The sequence below is a fragment of the Furipterus horrens genome, unplaced genomic scaffold (genome assembly GCF_987537825.1).
Source record: "Furipterus horrens unplaced genomic scaffold, mFurHor1.1.pri manual_scaffold_2, whole genome shotgun sequence".
Taxonomy (NCBI): Eukaryota; Metazoa; Chordata; class Mammalia; order Chiroptera; family Furipteridae; genus Furipterus; species Furipterus horrens.
The window spans coordinates 63,649,624-63,658,590 of NW_028327172.1; the positions used below are offsets into that span (position 1 = coordinate 63,649,624).

The 8,967-nt window shown below is 41.7% G+C and overlaps 1 pseudogene; it reads left to right on the forward strand.

Moving 5' to 3' along the window:
• The first annotated feature begins 6,989 nt into the window (after positions 1 to 6,989).
• Positions 6,990 to 8,489, forward strand: LOC150018710 (protein FAM222B pseudogene; annotated as a pseudogene).
• The last annotated feature ends 478 nt before the right edge of the window (positions 8,490 to 8,967 follow it).

Sequence of the window (8,967 nt, forward strand, 5' to 3'; positions counted from 1 at the left end):
AGAGGACCCCCATGCGTTTTATCATTGGCCTAATTCTCTTGGGTTCAGTCTCTTCCCAAGCTGTGATTTAGGGAAAAGGGAACTGGGGAAGAAAGAGGAGAATAAATTGAGGTTTTAAAATATAGAATGTTATCAATTTGGAGGTAGTATAATTTAATGTTTTAGAGCACTGACTTTAGAATCAGATAAATGAGATAAAGTGCTTACTCCATCTTCCATTAGAGATATTACTTTGGGAAAATTGCAATATCTCCCTAATTTTCAGAGTTTTCCTCATTGATAACGCCTTACACTTTTTTTGTAACTATAGATGAAATAAACATTGCAAAGCACTTAGCACTGTGCCTGGCAGAGTAACCACTTAAATGCCATTTATTATTAGCTCACTCTGAGTTATGCCTGTTGCAAAACTTATTTATTTGCAGAATTCTTCATCATCTTCCTAATTTGTATTTACAGGATTTTTCTGTTTCTTCAGCAGATCATCAAAGTTTGAGTTTGACCCCAATGTCAGGATGGTGACACATATACTGAAGAGTAACAGCTGGTTATGTTGGGTGAGATGTGGAGAAGACATATCCATTTTAAATAAATCTAATAAGTGTTCACATAATTTATTACAAGTCAGAATGATTAATTTTTCCTGCATGTGCAGTGACTAAAGAAGATCAGACTTAGGGTCTAGTGGGAGTTAAAAATCAAACAAGGAGAACACAAATAAATATATAATTATTAATTATGGAGATATTATTAAAGAAATGACAGAGTGGCAAGGGAGAATAATGTTGTGGGGGGGAGGAAACCACCTGCTAGCTGGCCTAATATCAGAACAAAAATCTCCAAGAAACTAAAACAATACACGTTACCCAATCTGAAGTTAATGACTATTGACAGACTTGAACTTGCACATTAGGACAACTCAGCACTGATGGTGAACTGGGGAGGATTCCCAGAAAGAAGTGCAATGAATGTTTTAATGACTCCTTCCTTTGGTCAGTGTTGATTCAGGCAGTTGGGAGAAGTTTGACTGCACCTGCAGGAAGGGATCAAGTGATTCTAGCTTTGGGGAAATAAGGGGATGATGAGATTGTGAACAGGCTGGGACTTGTCAATAAGTAGCCACAAGAAGTGGTAATGAGACAGAAAAGAAAGTACAACCTGAGGGAGCTCCAACCATAAGGAAAATTCATGCAGCTGTTTCTGAGGAGGAAAAGAAACCATACTGAGGGAGCTTGGAAGCAGATTTATCCCCTGTCAAGCCTCCAAATAATGCCTTGAGATCCTAGGCAGAGACCCCAGCAAAGCCATGGCCAGACACTCATCTCAAAGAAATAAAAATTTAAAAAATGTGTGTTGTTTCAGTAAAGTAAGTTTTTGTGGTCATTTTAAACCTGTAATACATATCTTATGCAGTGATTTATGTGACATCACAGACATATAACATTTAACCAGATAATCAAGTCAAAATCTAGTTCTAAAAAAGGTCTGAAGGCAGAAATGTCTCACCCTTTTTTTGGAGCTCATAATCTGGCAATGATACCCTTGACATAGACATAGATATGACTCTGACTAAGTGAGATCTGAGGCAAATTTTTTTTTATTTTTTAATGTTTTTTATTGATTATATTGTTACAACAGTTCCAGTTTTCTCCCCCTTGCTCCCCTCCACCCAGCACCCCCCTCCCCCAGCAATCCCCCCCAAGTCCATACCCCTGATTCATAAAAATTAACTATCCCCCCCCTCTCAAATATTAGGACCCTTTGTAATCTTGTAAAGGACAATGGGCGAAGGTCTCAAGCTCCTCTAGCTGCTTCAAGCTGGACATGGTCGTCGTCCTACCTACCCTTGGGTCCAGAAATCCCTAATAAGAGTGGGGGTGTGGAAGGGAGGGTGGCCTTCCCACATGGGGAAGGATCGTGCAGACTCCAGGTCAGTTGGCTGTCTCCGGTCAACGGCGTGCTCGGTTTAACAGGCTGGTGTCCTTGTTGTGTTCTGGGGGCAACAGATTTGGTGAAAAGTGTTAAAAGACATCATTCAATCCATAACTACTAGATGACATAAGGCAGGGATTAATTTTTCAATGTTCCATATTAGGAAAGAAAAAAAAAAGGGGCTTCTTTGTAAGAAGGTGTGCTAGGTACATCTCACCTGTCCAAAACCCTTTTGCCCATTATACTTAGTTTGGGCTGAGGTAAATAGTTTAGGTTTTCCCCCTCTCAGACCTCTGGGCCTTTTCTGTCCAAGCCATTAGCATAGAAAAGAGAAACCAGTTTTAAAGTGAAGCCCACAGACCACCCCATTCTTCACCAACCCAGCCATTTAGTTCAGCCAAACCATTGAGTCTCAGGAGGCAGCGCTGCAGAGAGGATTAAGTGAGGCTTATGCATACAGACAATCAATCACTCAGGTAATGCGATCATAGGCTTATGTCCTTTGAAAACAGAAAACACGTGTTAATTTATATAACATAACCCACAAACAAGTCTCTAAATCTATAAGACTGTCTTATTGGGAAGACATCCAGTTGCAAGGCACTTGACATTCTATTTGCCTGCAACTTGAATATCTTTGATGATATCACAGACATGGTTTAATTTTCAAGTGAAACCATATTTTAAATGAGAAGAAACTTTTAAGACGGTTAGTTGCCCTATTTTATACTCTACTACTGATCATTGTGATTTTCCTTGAATAGTAATTTTTCTCCTTGAAGCAGCTAGAGGAGCTCGAGACCTTTGCCCATTGTCCTTTATAAGATTATAAAGGGTCTTAAGTCCGAGAGGGAGGGATTGTTATTTTTATTGTTAAAATAATTAATTAATTAATTTTAAAAAAGAAGAAGAATATATGAAAGGGTGAGGCAGGAGAGCTTGTATGTATGATCCATGGGCATGGACTGGGGGGTGGGGGATTGTTGGGGGGGGTGCTGGGCAGAGGGGAGCAAAGAAAAAAGATTGGAACTATTGTAACAATATAATCAATAAAATATACTTAAAAAAAAAAAAAGAATATGTGAACCACATTTGAAATGCAGGAAGATGATCCAGACATACACGGACCTAAGAAAGAGAAGTCTGAAAAAAAAAAAAAAAAAAAAAAAAAAAGAAAGAGAAGTCTGTGAATTGGTGGAGGGGCGAAGTGAGTGAAAAAGGATAGGATTAAGATGACAGAAGGCAGGACTACATTAGGAAGTTACATGGGGCAAGACCATCTAGGAAGCAACCTGGAGATCAAGGAAGGGACAGTAGCCTGAAAAGCAGTTTCATCCTAAATCCTGGGGTTGACAAAAAGACCTTATGGAAGGGTCTTCATGCCTCAGAGAGATTATAAGCTGGTCCATCTAAGGAGCAAGGCCTGAAGGTCTCCATATGGAGACAGAGATGCTTGCATGAAGTAGGTTCCTGGAGGTTGGATGACAGCTGTACCTCCTCAGCATCTTCATTCTTTGATTAATTCACTCATTTAACAGGTAGTCAGAGAGGCCTACTGTATATTAGGTACTATATTAGGGAGACAGAACACAGAGCTCTACAGGTGTGGCTCCACACTTCCAGAGCTTATATTCTCCAGAGGAAGACAGTCTATGTGATACAATACCAACTGCCAGGGGCATAATGGGAGAAGCATGCTGAGCAGTGGGGTCATGTAGAAAGGGTTCCATCCCAATGTCCAATACTGACAAGTCATGAGAAGCCATCAAGAGGAGGAAACATCTGAGTGTAAAATAAAGAACAATAGTTTAGGGAGCAAGGGGGAGGGAGGTGGTCCAAGTAGAGAGAAAGACAGTCTGGAATATGTTTCTACTTTGTGGTCTAAACCAGTGTTTTTCAAACCATCTGTAGTGGAGGACCAGTTTCTTAAACTTTCAATGAACTGTGGGCCAATACTGTAGTAAAATACAATAAAAAAGAAATACTAGGACAATAAAATGACAAAGATTTTAAGAGTGCCCAATTTTTTAATTATGAGATTTAATAGGACATAAATCACTCTCAAATTGCTAGAAAAGCTTCTAAGTACTTATTCTCCATTTTTTAACTTATCTCATTATGGGATGATAACAAACTGTTTCTGGGCCAACAAAGATGACACTCTGAGTAGCAGATAGGCATTACAGAGAGGAGGAAAAGCAGGGAACTTCACTGTTAGAAGCACTTTTTGGGTATAGCAGGCATTCAGACTCTGAATGGTCTAAAACTTAATTATGCACCTGAGTGAATTATAACAGTTAAATTCTCAAAACCCCTAATTGTTGACACCAGGGCTAGTATTCTGATAGAGATAGTGGGATCCCAGCATCTGAAACAGGAAAAATAGAAAAAAGTTGAGGGAGGAGATAAGAAAAACTTTTTTTTATTCCTTCTTCAAAGTAATTTTATTATTTGTTTCCATGCAAATCTTCTTAGAATAAATTCTCTTTAGTAAAATTTGATTGACTTGATTAAAAACATAAACAGAAAGCAAAACAAAAGCTTTGCCTAACTATTTCCTTCTCTTGCTTTCCAGCTACATCTCTGTACTTCAGGACTCAGCTCAGGGAGACAGACTCCGGTTCTCCCAGATGTGTTGCGTATCATGCCGAAGTGTTCCCCAAATACTTCAAATTTATCTCCTATCAGGCTGCAACTTCATTGAAGTATTTATCCCTCTAACTGACTCAAGGGCATAATAATTGGCATGAAGTGGGTGCTCATTAAATGATTGTTGAATGAATGAATGAATAAAATGGGTCTCTGAGGCTAGGAAGGAAGTAATGTTTGACCTAAGATTAAAGAATGAGTGAGAGTTGTTTGGAAAAGAGGGGGGTTCCAAGTGGAGGAACCCATGAACAATGGCATAGAGGTGTAAGACAACATGCCATGTTTGGGGACTTCCCAAGATGTTTGGTACAAGTCAAGAAAAGTAGGCATTTTGATACATATTTTGGAAAGAAAATTATAAAACATTCACCTTGTTAATTTATAATTAAAAGCATGAAATTTTATTCAATATATGAAACAATGGAGTTAAATGTCTCCCTGAAGTTCACGTCTAATTTTACCTTATGTATTCAATAATTCATTTACCACATTCATTCATTTCTTCATTCAATAATCATTCAATCATAGCATTAAACTAATTTCGAAGCAGGCAGGATATAAATGAAAAAAACAATGTATTCAGTCAGCTAAGAAACATTGAACTACCCTTTGCTGTATGCATATGACATTTCTTCAAAAACTCAGTAGACAAACATTATTTCAGTAAGTGTGCAGGGGAAGGAATGACCTGGTCTCCCAAAGATTTAATCAAGGGAGTCTTATGGTTATTTATTGCTCTATAACAATGACAACCACACACATGCACATGCACACACACACACACAGACACAAATCCCTCCAAACTTAGTGGCTTAAAATGACAATCCCCCATGGTTCTGTGGGTTGAATATTTACAGCTGTGCAGTTCTTGTTCAGGCTCTTATGTGGTTGTTGTCTGATGGTTAAGGGGCTGGAGTCATTCATTAAAGGCTCTTCACTCACATGTCTGGCCCCTGGCTGGAATGGAGGAAATATCCTGATGCCCTCCATGGAGTGTTTCCATCTAGCTTGGTTTCCTTACAGCATGTAGCTTCAGCAAAAATAGATTTTGAACATGGCAGCTCAGGGCTCCAAAAGCAAATGTAGGACATAAAATAAAGGCTCACCCTCTCTTAAGGCACTTTGTTATTTTTGCCTTAATCTAATGATCAAAACAGTTATAGAATCCACCCAGATTCAGGAGGACAAGACATAGATCTAACCTCTCAAAGGCCAGAGGCTGGGCAGTGAGAGTGAGGGAAATGTAAAAAACTTGAGGCCATTTTTTTTATCTGCTACATGCAAACTCGATCCCTGCAAAGTCAGTAAGAAACACAGCCCTTTGGGAGTAGTCTTCCCTGGAACACAGACATGGCAGGAATAGATAAGTTGATGTCCAGAAGCTGATTTGTAAGTTATTGTATCAATAAAGCTTTCCCAAAATATTAACGGGGTGGTATTTCATTGTCATTAGCTAAACCAAAAGTTTGGTTATGTAAGATACATGTCTTTGTTTTCTTTCATTGCACAAAAATAATTTTTTCAAGAGTCACATTTCCTTTAAGCAGTTGAAATGCACTTCAAATGATCTCACCTTGTCCTTTACATCAATTCCCAATTGTTTTATTTCTAACAAAGAAAATGGCTTAACACTTCTGATTCTTAGTCTTTCCATCTCTCATGTAAGAGGGTTTATTTAGTCAGATGATTTTTAAAAAATCTCTCTCGGTTCTAACAAAAACCAGCACTCATTGACCAATGTATTTCAATGTGACAAGCACTTGAAGTACATATACATTACACACATTATTCCATTTAGCTTTCCTGGAAATTATTTTTGGAAGATATCATTTTCACCCCTACATTTCCATCAAGGGATTCAATTTCCATAGAGATATTAACCATATAAGTTCTACATGTCTAACAGAGAAGAGAGTCGGGATTCAATTTTTAAAAATCTCGTTCTCACCAAAATCTTAATTCTTTCACTTCAAAGTGCTGCCTTCCATTGAATATCCCATGAGCCCATTATTATAAAATTATTTGGCATTGGCAGTGACACTGCTTAGGGTGTCAGTTGCTTGGGGTTGTATCATACAGTAGTTGTTATAGAACTTTTTAGGGTTTTTTTTTTTTATATATTTTCTCTTCTAATGCCAGAAAGATTCTTTATGAACAACACTGCCTCTCTGCCTGATCACAGAGAAAATCTATTAGGGAAATAATTATAGTTCATATTACTATAACTCACAAAGGAATCATCAATATAATTATGTTTTTAATAAACTAATGGGTGGAGGAGCAGCTGCTGGTGAACTGACTGACTGTGAGGGGCCTGCGTGTAGCAGCAGTGGCAGCAGTGGGAGGCAATGGAGCAGCCATGAGGGCCGGGCCCAGTCACTGACATGTGATGCCAGTGTGCTGTTCTAGCTTGTCTACCTGGGCCAGGTGACCTGTCCTTTTAGCTTATTTCTCACACGCAGATGGAACCATGGGCTTCAGAAATTATGAAGCTTCCCCAGCAGAATCATGTGCATTCTACTATGAACTGCCTTTACTCATTAACCCAGCACTACAGTCCCTACTCAACTCAGATGGCCACCAAGGCAGGGCTGCATGCCATTGTCAAAAGCATACTCAAGGACTCTGAGGGCACTCAAGCCTGGTTGTTCCGTGAGGCCATCATGAAACCCCCAGTGGCACCCTATGCTACTATAGCACACAGCACTTGGGCCTACCCATCCCCAGATTCTGGCTGCTAGCTGGCCCTGCAGCATGCACAGAGCCTGACCCACACCCATCCCCACACACTGCAGCACTCTCAGGGTATCCCGCCACCCCAGGTGCTGTTCCACCCTCAGAGCTCCCAGCAGACTCAGGGCCCGGGCCACCCTCATGCCATGGCCCAAACCCAGGGCTTGGTCCGCCCTCAGGGTCTGTCTCATCAAGATCTCCAGCACACTCCTCCCAAATATTTTGTTGCATGGAGGCCAGAAGATGCCAGACTGAGATGCTCCGCCAAATGTGACCATGTCTACCTCAACTATCCCCTTTTCAATTGTGGCAGTACAGCCAGCCCCCTGACCTGAGCAGCATTTCGCACCAGATCAACCAATTTTTGCCAGATGAGGGCAGGCTTCAGCTCTACCTCAGTGTGTAAGGGCCAGATCGCCAACCCCAGCCCCATTAGTCACAGTCTGCTCTTCAATAAAGTACCCATGACTTCATGTGTGGTCAGTTCTATGGAGCACATCCATGTGGTCACAGCCACATCACCTGCTGCAGGCCCTGTCAACCTGCCCATGGGCATCTCTTGAGCCCCCACTGGGTACCCTTGCGAATTCAAGTCAGTCACCTGAAATCAGCATCAGCTGGCCAAGCTACAACAGGTGTGCAGTGAGCTGGTGGGATGCTGGTCCCTGGCCTGAAAGGCAAGCGTGTGGTGGGACTCAGTTTGGCAGGGCCTGGTTTTATGGACAAGGCCCCTGCCTGGTTCTGTCCTCCCATCTGTAGCTACCACTGGAGAAGCCAACCCCATCCCTACCAGTCCATGACCTGGCAGCCCCACTGGCCTACCCTAATGGTCACCACTTCTAGCCCCAGTGGAACATTCTGCACATTCCCAATAGCCACAGCTCGGGGTCTCAGAACCTCACCATGCTTTTCTACAGTGGGCAACTCTGGGGTGCAACCCTCGACTGTGCAGCAGCTGCTAGAACTCACTACTGAGCAGGGACCAGGGCTGTCCAGTCACAAGCCAGAACAGGTTGAGACCAACAGTAAATTTCCTAAGTGGGGATTTCCAACAGCCCTACTTCAGAAAACAGAGCTTGACCACGCTGAACAAGACTCATGGAGCCCCTGGCAACTGAGCCCCTGATCCCACAGATAGTCAAAATCTTCATATTCAGCACCCTCAGTTTAGATAACTAGCTCTGGTGTCCTCCATAAGCTACACATCAAACACCTTTTCTTAAATTTAGTCTTACTTTTGAGAAATTGGATAGTTTCAAAGTTTTACTGCTCCAACGTGATCATTTTTAGATGTCTAAGAAAGGGATTGGATGGGATCTAATTGAGGGCAAAGGGAGATCATCTGTGCCCTCATCCTCTCCCCTCCATCAGCAGCCCAGCAGCTTTTGGGTTTATGTTAGGACCTAATCCCAATCCCAGGCCTTTTTCTTTGTGCCCTATCAATCAGTCCTATGGCATATCCACCCCCCTCCCACCCCACCCCCTGTTGCATTTCCCACCAGCCATCTCCTGTCTTTTCCTACTGTGCCTATTTCCTTAAAGACTGACGCGAGCTACGGAAAGGGCCCTAGGTGAGGGAGCTATAGGTGCCCAGCCCCCCTAAGCTAGGCCTCTCCCTGTTTGTCTGTCTCACTCCTTCCCTCTCTGGGACTT